Source organism: Bombina bombina, chromosome 3 (assembly GCF_027579735.1).
Source record: "Bombina bombina isolate aBomBom1 chromosome 3, aBomBom1.pri, whole genome shotgun sequence".
In the NCBI taxonomy this organism is placed as follows: Eukaryota; Metazoa; Chordata; class Amphibia; order Anura; family Bombinatoridae; genus Bombina; species Bombina bombina.
In genome coordinates, this window is record NC_069501.1 from 818,418,073 (window position 1) to 818,434,690 (window position 16,618).

The following is a 16,618-nucleotide window of genomic DNA, read 5'->3' on the forward strand; positions in this document are numbered from 1 at the left end:
ACACAAATAATAGCAAATACAGTAATAAGAAATTCCTGAAAGGTTCTTATCTGGAAATGCTGTCTTCTTCTGCAATGTTATATAGATGGTAAATGTCCCAATTGGGGTGGGTATAGTCCCAAATGATGAATGTGATCAAATACCAGGATGATCAATGATCAGGAACACAGATGATGACTGGAGTCAGCTGCTTTGTCAGGGAAATCAGGATCTAAGAGCAAGTTTTCTCTGTGAAAAAAACACAAACAGACAAAGGCGCCTCCTAGTGTAATACAGTTGGTGAAAGAGATTTGTTAGGTAGTCAAAAAGGTACTCACAAGTGGAGCAGCACCCAATTGTGCTAAATCAAACAGACTGGGATCTCACAGTGTCCCAGCTCACTGACACTGCAAGGAAACTGGTTTCTCCAATGTCTTGCCGGACTGACAGAGCTCAGACTCTCACAAAGAGGTTTACATAAAACCAAATTTTATTAATAAAATAAAAATCTCAGTGTCTCATGACACTAGATATTAAAAGAACAAGCAACGCGTTTCTCAGACTGCTGTCTGTTTCATCAGGCTTCTTTTTGTTATACAAGCCACTGCTGACTTAGAAGGTGTGGTGTTTGAATACTGGTGCCTGGGCCCTCACAGGATATGTGTGTATGCCTCTGAGAAACATTAATAACCTTTATTAGAAGATTTTTTTGCTAATGGAAGTATTTTGCAAAAATGCTTCTATTGCAAATTGAACTGCACCTAAGCACATTTTTTTTACCTTTCTATCCCTTTAAATGTTAAAAGCAATACATTTCTTAACGAAATTTGAGGAGAGCTGAATACATTGTGATATTTATCAGAGGTAATACAGAGGTCAAGAGATGTGGTGGAAAACAATCTTATGCTCTTGAAATATTACAGTGGCAATAATTTTATTATTTATAGTATTGTATCAAATGAATGTTTAAACGGACACTCAATCAAAATTAAACTTTCATTATTCAGATAGAACATGCCATTTTAAACAACTTTCCACTTTACTTCCATTAACTAAATGTGCACAGTCTTTTTATCTTTAAACTTTTTGAGTCATCAGCTCCTACTGAGCATGTGCAAGAATTAGTGTGTTTGCATTTGTGAATGGCTGATGGCTGTCACATGGTACGTGTATGCATTTGTGAATGGCTGTCACATGGTACAGGGGGAGTGGAAATAGACATTAACTTTTAAAATTGTCAGATAAAAAATCTACTACTCATTTGAAGTTCAGACTAAGTGCTATTGCAGTGTTTTTCAACCAGTGTGCCGTGGCACACTAGTGTGCCGTGAGAGATCCTCAGGTGTGCCGCAGCAGACTGACAACAGTGTGGGGGTGTCCCTCTTTCAAATTTTGAAATATTTATATGTCATGTATAGTTTGTAGGAGGCATGGCATGACAGCACAGTACAGTGTGTGTATATATATATATATATATATATATATATATACTGTATTATATATACTGTATTAGGCTACAATGTGTGATTTTGTAAAGTTTTGGGATGGTGGTGTGCCACAGGATTTTTTTTATGTAAAAAAGTGTGCCACTGCAAAAAAAAAGGTTGCAAATCACTGTGCTATTGCATTGTCTTGCTATCTTGCATTTGTTGATTGTGCAAATCTACTGTGTTGACTGGTCCTTTAAGTTATTACTGCATCTTTTTACTTGTTTAGCTATTACATTTAAGGAACGTGATCCTTGGTTAGCAACTTAACCACTTCACACAATTAGGACATTCCATGCCATCCTAACTGCGCTGGGCTTTAATGCTTTTAGGATGGCATGGAATGTTCCTACCTTTTTTGGCGTCCTGCACCCTCCTCCTTTTAGGCAATGACAAATCAGACTGGGGAGCGTGCCTAGCATCGTAGGCAGTCCCCCATGATCCGAACCCAGCCTTAAAATCATGTGATCGCATCAACGATTGTGTGATATTTTTCAAGCTTCTTTCAGATGTTTAATACTTGGTCCCAGCATGAAGGGATTAGATACCATTTGTAGATTTGTTATTAAGGTTTAGTGTAATGTGTTTCATGTTGAAACATTTGCCATATTTTTGTTATACATTTTTAAAGTTAAATCTACAATATTTTTATAAGGTGTTTAAAAAAAGAAACCATATTATTAAATAGACACAGTACTTAAACTGTTTCTATCAAATATATGAAATAACAACATTTAAACATGTTCTAGATATTTATGGCACAAAAAAAGCTTAAAAAAAACCCACCTCTTGATTTTATGTAAAATGTGTGATTGTCTCACGTTCCCTCAGCTCAAAACAAATTCTGTAATGTTGAAAATCACTTTTTGGCTTTAATAGGAACTTGTTGGACAAGCACAACGTTTGCACAACAGCAAGAGGAGTTTAATAGTTCTGTACAAGCTGTTTAAATTTCATGTAAAACTAATAGGATATTGTACTGCCTGGGTTCAATAAAAAAATTGCACCGCCCAACTCTGTATTTGCTACAAACTAAACACAACCATAGGCGACAGTTATAAAGGTGAAAGTTCAGCAGATTGAAGTTTCACACAGGGTTGACGGACCCTATAGGAGAATAATTTCTTTTAAAAACAAACAACTTTTTATATGTTCTGCCTTTGTGCCACACTTGTCAAATATAGTCCTGCCTTAAATATGAAATTATTAGAAACATTTCCTACAAAGCTGTTTGTTCTCCTAAAACATAAAATAACATATAGTGAGGTTGTTAAAAGTCCTCAATAGATTACGTTAGTATTTTTCATGCTGTCCTTAGGACAATGCTTGCAGGGACCACAGGTCGCCTATTGCTTTTGTTACAGTAAGGCAGATAAAGCTGTCATAATTTAATAATCATGTTTGCAATGTTTTAGATTACGAGTTATGCGCGCTATAGGGAAATTAACGAACGCAACAAAAGTTGCGTTATTTAACCCTCTATAGTGCAGCCATGGCAAGTTTTCAAACAGCCGGCTTGTGCGTACAATATGGTTGCGTTGAGCTCCATACCGCACACAATCCAAGCGCTGTTTTGATGTGCTCGCGCACGCTTCCTCCATAAACATCAATGGGGAGAGCAGGTCAGAAAAATGCCTAACAACTGCGATCGCGGAAAGAAAAGCTCCATAACGCAGCCCCATTGATGTCTATGAAAGAAAAAAAAATAACGTTTAAACCTAACACTCTAACATAAACCCAGAGTCTAAACACCCCTAATCTGCCGCCCCCAACATCGCCGCCACCTACATAATGTTATTAACCCCTAAACCTCTGGCCTCCCACATAACTATCACTAAATAAATCTAATCACCCCTAAACCTAACCCTAACACCCCCTAACTTTAACATAATTAAAATAGAGCTTAATTAAAGTTACAATTATTAACTAAATAATACCTAATAGTTATATTGTATCTAGCTTAGGTTTTTATTTCACTGGTAAGTTTGTATTTATTTTAACTAGGTAAACTAGTTAGTAAAAAGTTATTAACTATTTACTAACTACCTAGTTAAAATAAATACAAACTTACCTGTGAAATAAAACCTAACATTATAAAAAATAAAAAACACTAAAATTACTAAACAAAAACCTACCATTACAAAAAATAACAAACAAAATTATCTAAAACAATAAAAATGATTCCTATTCTAATACCCTTTAATAGGAATAGGAAGATTCAGTGTACAGCAGCGAACGTATGAAGAGGATGCTCCGCACCGGATGTCTTCAGAATGGACCCACTCCATGCCACTGGGATGAAGATAGAAGATGCCGCTTGGGTGAAGATGGAGCCGCCTGGATAAAAATGGAGCCACCGGGATGAAGATAGAGCTGTTAGGTTACTACAAATGTTCATAGTCCTGGTGGCCGCATTGATTGTGTGGGGAAATTTCTTGCCAGCTGTGAGTACAAACAAAGGAAGTTCACCATGTGGGTGCATGTGATCCGAGGTCAGTGTGTTAACAGTTTATTGAGCAGAAAAGCAGCCTGTGACTTGGGCCTCGTGGCCAGAGTGAATGAGATCTCTGAAGATATGTTTGGCGAGTTGGGCCTACTGAGCTGCAAACCTGTCCGTATAGCACTTAAAAGTGACGCAGTCCCATACAGTATTTCTACTCCTCGTAGAATTCCGTTCCCGCTCATGCCTCAAGTGGAGAAAGAGCTCATGCGCATGAAGTCTATGGGGGTTATTGAAGAGGTTGTTGAAGCAACTGATTGGTGTGCCCCCATTGTTCCAGTTGCAAAGAAAAACGGAAAGGTGCGCATCTGTGTGGACCTGAAAAGGTTGAATGAGGCAGTGAAGAGGGAGAGATTTGTGCTGCCGACACTGGAAGATATAGCCCCGAAGTTGGCTGGGGCGAAGTTCTTTTCCACATTAGACGCTTCTAGCGGCTTTTGGCAGATCCCCCTGGATCCAAAGTGCCGCAAACTGACTACCTTTATCACTCCGGTAGGTCGGTTCTGTTTCTGCAGACTTCCCTTTGGGATATCCTCCGCTCCTGAGATCTTTCAGAGGGAAATGAGTTCTCTCCTGAGTGGCCACGTGGGCACAGCAGTCGTCATGGACGACATCCTAGTGTATGGGTCTACAGTGGAGGAGCATGATCAGCGTTTGAGTTGTGTGCTGCAGGCTATCAAAGAGTCTGGGCTGAAGCTGAATAAAGAAAAATGTCATTTTAGGAAAACTGAATTATGCTACTTTGGGCATATCATCAACGGGGATGGCATCAAGCCGGACCCCGAGAAAATTCGGGCTATCGAACAGATGAAAAGCCCTTCTGATGTACATGAGCTGAGACAGATATTGGGCCTAGTAAATTACGTGGGCAAGTTTCTTCCAGATTTATCTACAGTTTTGCACCCTATCACAGAGTTGCTTAAGAAAGATGTTGCCTGGGTCTGGGGACCCTCACAAGAAAAAGCGTTCCTGCATGCTAAGTCCCTGCTGGGGTCTGCCCCAGTGCTGGGGTTCTACGACCCTTCAAAAAAGACTGTGGTTAGTGCTGATGCAAGCAGTTATGGGTTGGGGGCTGCACTCCTGCAGCTGAATGACAACAAACTACAGCCCATCGCCTACTGTTCCCGCACACTGACGGCTGCGGAGTCAAAATACGCTCAAATTGAGAAAGAGTGCCTGGCTGCAGTTTGGGCCTGTGAGCGCTTTCAGCGTTATCTAGTGGGTTTGGAGAAATTTAGTCTGGAAACTGACCACAAACCGCTAGTCCCTCTTATCAATTCTTATGACATCGACAAAACACCCTTGAGATGCCAGAGACTTTTAATGAGACTACTCAGGTTCAATGTTCAGGCAGTGCATGTGCCGGGGAAGCAGCTGGTTGTGGCAGATACACTGTCCAGGCTCCCGCTGGCTGCTGCTGAAGAATCCTCCACAGAGTCGGATGTAAAAGTGTATGTTGATTCAGTTCTGGCCTCTAAGTCCATTTCTTCAAGGAAACTGGAAGAGATAAAGAAAGAGACATATTTGGACACAGATCTGCAAGAAGTTATAAAGTACATAAGAGATGGCTGGCCCGAGAGCCGGGCAGCCTGGATGTCTTTAAATGCTTACCAGCCAGAGAGGTCACAGCTCACGGAGCTGGAGGGGTTGGTACTGTTCCAAGACCGTATTGTAATTCCTGTCAGCATGAGGAAGGAGATGTTAAACAGGATTCATGATGGCCACTTAGGCATTACAAAGTGCAGAGAAAGAGCAGCTACAGCTGTGTGGTGGCCTGGGATCAGCTCCGACATTGCAAATCACGTGTCTAAATGTGCCTTTTGCCGGGAACGCCGGCCTACTCAGAGAAGGGAGCCCTTAATGTCTACTCCGCTGCCTGCGGGGCCGTGGCAGAAAATAGCTGCTGATTTGTGTGAACTGCACGGGAAAAAGTTTCTTGTTGTTATCGACTACTATTCCAGGTATTTGGAAATAGCACCCCTGAATGATATCACAAGTCAGGCCGTTATCATTCGCCTGAAGAGCTTGTTCGCCCGCTGGGGCATTCCAATCGAGCTGGTGAGTGATAATGGCATGCAGTTCGCTTCTACAGAGTTCAGTGCTTTCAGCAGGGAATATGATTTTGTACATTCCACGTCAAGTCCACATTATCCGCAGGCCAACGGAATGGCTGAAAGGGCAGTTCAAACAACAAAATTCATCCTAAAGCAATCTGAACCGTACCTAGCCCTCTTGTCATACAGGGCGACGCCCATTCAAGCCACCGGGTTTAGCCCGGCACAGCTGATGCTAGGACGCCAGATTCGCACCACTTTACCCTCAGTGGGTGTCTTCAAGCCGCCTGGCCCTGTTCCTCGGGACGAAGTCCTTAGGAGGGATGAAGAGGCCAAAAAGGGTTATCGTTTCTTCTACGACAGGAGACATTCTGTCAGGCCTTTACAGGAACTGAAAGCGGGCCAAAGTGTCAGAATTAAACTGGATGATGAGAAGAAATGGAAGACGCCTGCTACGGTAGTGGGCCGCTCTCCAGAACCAAGGTCTTACACAGTCCTTACAGAGGGAGGGACGGTTACACGCCGTAACCGAAGACATCTTCAGCCTGTACCTGAGAGTCTGGAACCGGATACCTCAGTACCACCGCCGGTGGGATCTCCTGTTCTAAGAGAGGTGCCTTCCCCTCAGCAAGATCATAGCGGGGATATATCTTTGCCTCCAGCAGACTCTTGTTCACCATCTTCTGTATCAGAGGACAATTCAAGCAAAGTTACATCAAGCGGAAGAGTGGTGAGGCTTCCGGCCCGATACAGGGACTGACTTTAGCTAGAACAGTGACCGGAAGTATGGGCAGAATAATCCCATGGTCACTGTGGACTAGGGTAGTCTACCCCGATGTCCAAGTCAGGATGTAAATTGTTTGTTCATGTTTTCTAATCTATCTGTTTTTTATAATGTTCTAAAACAAAATGTTGTGTATACCCTGTTGGTGTACCTTGTTGTTTAATATATGTGAATGTATGCTTTGCCTTTGAAAAAGGGGAAGATGTGATGATAGCAGGATGTGATGTCACTAGCTGGTGGGCGGGGTTTAGGTCCGGTGTCTGTGTCGCAGTTAGTTTAGTACAATCAACCTGTCTGGATGTGTATTGCTATGCTCTGTAATAAAATAGAGTTGTACCATCATTGCTGTGTCCTGCATATGTCCTGCATCTCATGACACATAGTATGTAACTCTTTATCTATTTTAGACATCCCCATTGCTGCACAGCGCATTTACACACATTCTATAATTATCTGTCTTTTGTACACTGTTTTTTGGGAACAGAGTAGTGTATATGCAGGGGTAGAACTTGCACACCAAAATCTTTCTCTCTTTCTTGTACTCTCCAAACTCCACAATAAGGCTGTAATTGTGTTAATAATAAAAAAAAAATCACTCCTTATATTTGGTAACTTGTCTATTTGACCATACCTTATACCCTGCTTTCCACCATAATTAGGTGCTGCGATTGCATTCTGTTCATTTATAGCTACATTGTAACACTCTCCATGCGTTATTTGACGGTGTACTCACTTTTATTGCCAACGGTTTAGACATTAATGGCTGTGTGTTGAGTTATTTTGAGGGGACAGCAAATTTACACTGTTATACATGCTGTACACTCACTACTTTACATTGTTACAAAGTGTCATTTCTTCAGTGTCGTCACATGAAAATATATAATAAAATATTTACAAAAATGTGAGGGGTGTACTCACTTTCGTGAGATACTGTGTGTGTGTGTATATATATATATATATATATATATATATATATATATATACACAGTACTGTGCAAAAGTCTTAGACCACCATTAGATTTGTTGTTTTAGCAATGGTATAATAACCATATATAATTATTTCTCAGTCTCTTTATTAAAATACAAACAGAAAATACAGGATATTTGAATGCAGTATCAAAAAACAGAAAAAAATCTGAAAAAAACAACTTCTATAGGGTAAATTGGCAAGTATTTAGTGTGACCTCCCCTTACACTTCAGCAATAGCAGGAACCTGGCTCTCGTAAATCTAAATGGAATGGAACCCTAATTAATGTCATTGCTAACACCTGTACTTGTCCTACTATTTCATGTAAAAATGACTGCTATAAAAAAGGTCTATTACACCAGGTTTGTGCAAGACATGCTTGAGCATTAAATACACATGTGGTATGAGTTTAATTAATTAGAAGCTTACTAATAAGACCAACTTCATTCCATTCAAAATGCCAAAGATTACAGAACTTGATAGAGATAAAAACATACTTTTGCATCAGCAAGGCCACTTTCTAAGAGAAATCTGCAAACAAACTGGATACTCAAGATGTGGTATTCAAGCTTTTATAAAGAAATTGAAGAATCAGGAGAGGTCAAGGACAAAATGTTTCTCAGAGTTTCTTCTTTGAGAGACTAGAAGAAGTCCAGCAAGGACCTGGCTCAGCATCTGGCAGCTTCATCCAGATGCCAAGTTGACCCTTCTACAGTTCGAAGAAGCTTGATCAGGAATGGTCTTTGTGGAAGGGTAGCAGCCAAGAAACAACTTTTTACGAAAGGGGAACAGGGTGCTAAAGCTCACAAAGATTGGAATGAAGATCAGTGGAAAAGAGTATTATGGAGTGACAAATCCAAGTTTGAAATATTTGAGTCCAATCGTCAACAATATGTGAGAAGAGTTGGAGAGAGATGGAAGAATGAATGCTTGCGGCTTTCAGTGAAACATGGTGGAGGGTCTGTCCTGGTATGGGACTACATTTCTGCCAGTGGTATTGGTAATATTGTCCGAATTGATGGGATCATGAATGCTGAACAGCGCCTGCTTGGGAATGGTTTAATTTTTCAGCATGATAACGATCTCAAGCACACTGCTAGTTCAGTGAAATCATATGTGGAGAAAAAAACAGCTAAACACCGACAGTCATGGACTGGCCTCCACAGAGTGCAGACTGGGATCATCTGGACAGAGAAATAAATAAAAGACAACTTAAATCTAAAGAAGAACTCTTGGAAGTGCTAAAAGAAGCTTGCTGTAATATACCAGAAGATTACTTCAGAAAACCTCAGGACAGTCTCCCCAAAAGAATTCAAGATGTGCTTAGTGCCAAGGGAGGTCACACTAAATACTGACTTTTGCCTGAAGAAGCCATTTTGTTCTGAACATTTTTTATGTTTTGTGTACATATTTCCTGTATTTTCTGTTCGTATCTTAATAAAGAGACCGACAAATAAAAATGGATTGCCATTAAAACTTTTAAAAAACAAGAAATCTTATGGCATAAGACTTTTGCACAGTAATATATACAGTATCTCACAAAAGTGAGTACCCCCCCTCACATTTTTGTAAATATTTTATTATATCTTTTCATGTGACAACACTGAAGAAATGACACTTTGCTACAATGTAAAGTAGTGAGTGTACAGCCTGTATTACAGTGTAAATTTGCTGCACCCACAGGATTATTTTGTTAACAATTGAATCTTCTTTATATATATATATATATATATATATATATTTATATATATGTGTGTGTGTGTGTGCGTGTGTTAATATGTTTCTGTACTTAAGCGCTCCATAACCAGTTCCTTTTTTTGTGTGTGGGGCTGTGTTTTGTTTTTGTTTTTTAAAATCATCTTATGTGTTTGTGTTTTTATGTATGTGTGTTTTGTATGTATGGGTGAGTATGTACTGTAAGTGGACATGTCACATACTGATTGTCATTATAAGTCACTTACATGTCACTTACTGATATATTCTGCTGATACTGTCATGAGTCACTAACATGTCACATACTGATATATTCTGATTCTTTAATTTCAGCATATATCAGTATGTGAGTGACTCATAATAATGCAATTGTTTTTGCTGCCTTGAATGATCATCATTAATCTCTTGAAGTCTTGAAGAGATTAATGATGATCATCCAAGGCAGCAAAAACAATTGAAGAGATCAGATTCATCATGCTATAGTTATATATGTGTTATTAAGTGGCATAATACGTTGTGCCATATATCTGTGTGCTATAATGTGACATATACTTTGAGCCCATATATCTGTGTGTTATAATGTGACATATACTTTGTAAAATTGTGCCATATATATGTGTGTTATAATGTGACATATACTTTGTGGAATTGTGCCCTATAGCTGTGTGTTATGTGACATATACTTTGTGGAATTGTGACCTATAGTTGTGTGTTATGTGACATATACTTTGTGGAATTGTGCCCTATAGCTGTGTGTTATGTGAAATATACTTTGTGGAATTGTGCCCTATAGCTGTGTGTTATGTGACATATACTTTGTAGAATTGTTCCCTAAAGCTACAACTAAATGTGCGTTATCTTATGTGACGTATACTTTGTTGCCTATACATATACTTTGTGCACTATAGCCATACCTAAATGTGTGTTATGTGAGTTGCACTTTGTGACCTATAAGTTAGATCAATGATCATCCAATCCAGCAATAAGCAATTTAGTCCCTGTCAGTATACATACTATACTGATTAACTTTATTTGTTGAATAAGGCTAGCTACAACCAGTTTTATATATTCTGAGTCTGTCATCAGTAATCAGTATGTATACCGATTGAATTGCTTATTGCTGCCTTGGATCATCATTGTTGATCTCTTCTCTAAGTAATGTTTATTTTGTTGAATTAGGCTAGGTAGCTACAACCAGTTTATTAGATTCTGAGTCTGCCATATTTCACTGTCAGATAACAGTGTGAGTTGAGTTGTATAATGCAGATTAATTAGAATACACAGATATGCTGGCTGCTTAATGAATTATTGTGTTGGAAATGTTAAATGTTTTTGTGACTTAAACAAGTAATATACTTGCCATGTTAGGTATACGGTTAAATAAGAATTGGTGAGCTGGGGGGGGGGAGAGTGGGCCTCTTTGCCCTAAAATGCCCGGGCCTATTTTTGGTCCCAGTCCGGCCCTGATCGTCCCCTAAGTGCTATTGTGTTGTATTTTTATTATGCTTTTGTTGATTATGCAAATCTAGTGTATTTACTGATCCTTTAAGTACCAAAGCCCTCACATATCATATGTCGGATGTATAGGCACTTTCCAAATATGTATTTAATTTAAAAATCACTTGAAAGTCACTTGAAAGTTCCAAAAATCACTCCCAGAAAGCAAAAGTATACAATTAATACCATACATGAACACACATTTCTATAAATTCAATAATCAATTAGGTTTAGGTAACGAGAAGACAAGTGACACATTTTAATAAAATGAAGAACTAGCTTTTGCTTTGATGAAGTAACAATTTTTCCATTGCTTTTTGTAGCTGATTTTCATTATCTAAGCAGTAAATATGATAGTCCACCTTAAGTATTCAAAGAGGAGAGAGAATGTGAAAAAGCAGAAGAGGGTTAGTTGTTGAAACTTTTTTTTAAAATAAAGAAAAGATATAACACATTGCCAGTATACAGGGCTAGGTGAGGCTCTACATGTACTGATACAACCCCCATATGAACTGCAGTGCAAACACAGATATGGACTGAAGAAATGTAAAACATTAGTACTGTAGAGTGGGTCTGCAATATACTACCTATCTGAAGTCAGGAACAGCACTGAGTTCAAATATTATAGCTCTGCATGTGATCTCCAAGCTTTGGCTCCAGCACATACTGACCTTTTCTGCTCTGTTAATCATAATCAGTTCCTTTGAAGGTTTTCTGTTGTATAACCTATTATGTAGATCCCTATATCAAAAGTTTCAAGTATCCTCCTGTTAAAGATATTTACAAGTGGGGTTGTAAGATTGACATAAATATCAATTAATTTTAATTATAATTACCTACCTGTCTAAAAATGTCTTCAATATTTCATTTGAAAGCAGCAAAGGCAACACTATCTCTGGATATTTTGATTGCCAAATGACAATCCAGACAATCCAGTAGAAAGGGTCTGAAGCTGTGTGTGCAGGCTTTGATGATTTAGAAAGAAATAAAGTTGGTCATTTTTTAATACATGGGGGCCAATTTATCAAGGGCCGAACGGCCCCTGATGCTCCTGTTTGCATGCCAACCTTCAGGCTCGCCGGAAACAGTAGTTATGAAGCAGCGGTCTTAAGACTGCTGCTCCTTAACTGGTCTGCTGCCTCTGAGGCTGCGGACATCAATCCGCCTGATACTATACGATCAGGTTGATTGACACCCCCTGCCAGCGGCATTGCAAAAGCAGTTCACGAGAACTGCTTGTGCAATGTTAAATGCCGACAACGTATGCTGTCTGCATTCAGCGATGTCTGGTGGATTAACCCCTTTCATGCAAATGACAACCTATTTATTGTCTGCATTATGCCTAGAATGCAAACAACAACATGTCACCATCCAGGCAGCGGCTCTTCCTTAGCAAGTCATAGCACAGTGGCAACGCCACTTCTCTTCAGCTGGCCAGACGCCCGTTCTCCCTGGATGAAGCCTCTGGTGGGTGTGACATAACTACACTGTGCTGTATGAGGATGTTTTCTGGTGAAGAGTCTACCTCATACTTCATTATACCGGTGGGTGCTTCTTTCTGAGACCGTCTCAACCCCACCATCACAAAATACTTGTGTCTGCCCTTTAAGAATGCAGGTAATCACCTGCCAAATGCCAAAAAAAGGTAGCCCCTCTGTCAACCCTCACAATACCTAGAGGGCAATGAGACTATCCCCCTGCATCTGTCCAGCTGCCAGATTACCACAACAATTACAAATACCTTTAAGCATTTATTCTGTAATATTCATGTGACTCAAATTGACACCATTTTAGTTACTGAATTAGAAGTTTGGAACTGCTTTTTTGATGATGTTATTGTTCTATTTTCTGCTCAGTGGTGCTCAATGTTACACAGAAATCCTTAGAGGGCCATATTTGTCTTATGGGGCCCAATTTGAGGGCCCCTGACCTAAAGGCATGGTTTGCACACTGACCTGCTATATGTATAATGTCAGTGATGTAATTGTATACAACTTTAGTGAGTTGTGAGCTACTTTTTTGTAAAATTTGTCACTAAAATATATTTATGCCAAATTTAAGAAAAATGCACATGTAGCATGCTCCAACCAAATGTTAAGAAATATCAGGGTGCTCTTGTGTTTTCACATACATAGTACACAGGGTTAATTATTTCCCACATTAGCAGTTACAAAGTCCAAATCTATGGCCAAAACACATTTTCTGTGGGGCTTTTATCTCACTTTTGTTTTATGTGCATTAACCCTGTTGAATTTGAATATTTTATAAATAAAGTGTGCTGGTTGACACTCAACAACTAATAACTGCACTTTGTGCCTTTGTGGTGCATTAAATGGATTTTTGGATTTCCACCTTATTGACAGTAGAAGTTAACCAGTGGCAATATTTTAGCCTTTAAGATGAAATAGAGCAGGTACAGGGGACACAGAAGTCTGATCTATTCCTGCAGATTAATTTTACAAGGTACCTAACAATTGTCATACTTTGCACTTCAAATGCAGTCAGTTATCAAGATTGTTAGTTGTGTTATAAAATCCAAATTCATATTCATTAAAACTTCAATATGTGACGACTACACAAGTTATCAATGTACGGGTTAGAAACAAGTGTAATTCATCTGTTGAATATAAGCTCTTGTATACACAAATCACATGGAACATTAAGGACTTTCATAAACAATTTGACTATTTTCTCACTTTAAAAAATAATTTACCCTTAATGTGGCTCTTTACAAATAAACAACCATGATAACTTGATAAATGGGGTAATGTATCCACCTGTAACTCACCTGTGCAGAAGCTGATTGTGCTCGGCCTTTATCTTGCACAGCTCTCTCCCTGCAGGTTAGCCCTGTCAGAAACTATGTCATGGCAACATTCTGGTGCGTCCACACTATTCATCCACGGTCTACCTTAAAGGGCAAGGCGGTCAACTGATAGTTGCTAAAAAAATATGGACTTTGTCTAAATCATGAAAACCAGAAATAACATTATCAAATTCCTGATAGTTTACTAAAATAAAATGTTAAATGTAACATAAAACTGAAATAAGAAAATACTCTAAACTCGTAACTCTGTCTCTTTTCAGTTGCTGAACATAGAAACTGACACCAAAGGCAGATATCTGGGGATCTATGGACTATTATATGGTCGCCCGATTACCTTAAAGTGCCATAAAACATTTTGAGTTATGTGCTTATTATAAAAGGGTCAACTTAGATAAAACAGAATGTGGGATAAAAAAAGTGTAAAAAAAAAAAAAAGCTTGTAAGTATTTTAATAAAATTTCCAAAAATCTGCAAAATGACTTACACTTTAGTATTGTCAAGTGTAGCTTGCTCCACCCCCCTTATCAGTGACCTACTCTAAACCTTGTGGTATCATATAACAAAGTGTGGATGTGAGGATAACTACTTATGCAAGTAAGGGGGGGTTGAGGAGGGACAGCAAGTACTTATGTTATTTGTTACCAAGAGGCTTGCTCATTTCCATGGGAATAATGTCACATGCTTTGTGAAAGCTTCAGCATTATACTGTGCACTGTTTTAGTCAGGTGTCATGTGACTCTACCCCATACCATATACGAGAGCATTCTGCAGACACTATGGCCTGTATAGCACCTTCCATATATGGAAATGCCCAGGGGAGCTTGCTGCAAACAAAACTATGCCTGAATTAAATGGGTTAATGGGGGTTAAAACAGAAACCGTTTTGCAGGTGAGCTGTGGCTGCATTATATATTTAGAAACTTATGTTAGTTCATACTGTATTATGTCCCTTTAATTAATGTTTACACCCCCAATACACACCAGGCACCCTTTTTTAGCAAAATCATTAACAATATATAAGCCTTCTCCAAAGAAGCTTTAATTGTAGTGGGAGACCTCAACCTTCCCCTAAACCCTATCCTGGACAGCTCCAACATGAGCCTCCAAGTAGCTAAACACACACTCAAAACATTATGGAACAACCTCTATTTACTAAGGCTTCATGATGCCTGGAGGTACAAATATTCCAACACACGGAACTACACTTTCTACTCTTATCTGAAATCCTCACACTCCTGCATTGATTAAATACTTGTGGACCACTTTACTTTGAGGAATCTTATAGGTTCTGAAATTACATAAAAAGCTTAGTCCGACCACTCATCAGTCAGCAGTGTGATTACCTGGCCTTCGGCCTCTCTTAAATAATTTACCTGGCGTCTTGAGGACTATATCCTCACTGCCCCCCTGGTAGTGGAGAAATTTGGGAAATCCTTGAACTTAGTCTTTCAAGAGAATATACAACCCCCACCATTAAACCTTGTATTCTGCAGGTGAACTGATAAAAACCAAAGCACACCTTACAACACGACAACCACAGAAGTACTCCGAACTGACAGACCGACTATTACAACTTGATCACACTCACAAACTCAACCCTAATGACACCCAAGCATTACACCAACTTAATCAGACAAAGGAAACTATCTATACATTGTTAATAGACAAATCCCACAAACAACAAGCACCATTCTACATCCCACTCTTAGACTCCCCACACACACGGCAAGCTAGAAGATTCAAACCAAATTGCTGAGGAATTTCGAGATTACTATACCAAACTTTGAAATCAATACCAACTTAGAAGTACTACTGAACATGCTCAAACATGACAATCATAACTTACCAATCTTCAAATCCCTTCTTTAACCATGGAACAAATTAGTTTCCTAACAACCCCTAGTTCTGTGATTGAAATTGAAACTGCCATTATCTCGCTAAAGCTAGGAAAGGCCCCTGGTCCAGAAAGATTTACCGGTGCCAACTATAACAAATTTAAAACTATCCTTATCTCCCATCTATTGAGAGTCTTTAACTACATTGATGATGATCATTCCTTCCCCACGGCCATGTTAGAAGCGATTGTAACCGTTTTACCAAAACCAGGAAAATCCTCCACTCTACCCTCAAATTTTCGCAACATCTTACTTCTGAATATAGATCTAAAAATATTTGGAAAATTTTAGCAAGTAGGCTGAATCCCCTACTCATTAAACGTATACACCCTGACCAGGTGAGGTTTGTGCCCCGGAGAGAGGCCAACTACCTACAGTCCTCCTCTCGATGGATGCCGAAAAGGCCTTTAACAGGTTGGACTGGACTTTCCTCAGATCTGTCCTTCACAAATTTGTATTCCCTGACAAATTTCTTTATAGGATATTTTCACTATATAGTTCCCCATCAGTAAAAATCAAAGTTAATGGTATACTTTCTCATCCATTCTCCATTAAAAATGGTATCAGACAGGGCTGTCCTTTCTTCCACTTCTATTTGTCCTCATGATTGAAATCCTTGCAATGCAAATACATTCTCACTCCACAATAGAGGGCATAGGTGTTAATGACTCCCAAAACAAATTAGCTCTTTTTGCCAATGACCTCCTTTTGATTGACCCTCACTTCTCCTAGATGCTCTCTCTCTGGGGTACAGACCCTACTCTCCGGATATAGCAGGGCCTCTTATTATGTGATTAATGAAAGCAAGAAGAACAATGCGGTAAACTCCGTATAGAGTAATTTAAAAGTTCACATTTATTGAAAAATCTTAAAAGCATTGACAGAAGCTAGCAGCATATATTAGTGGTAAGGCG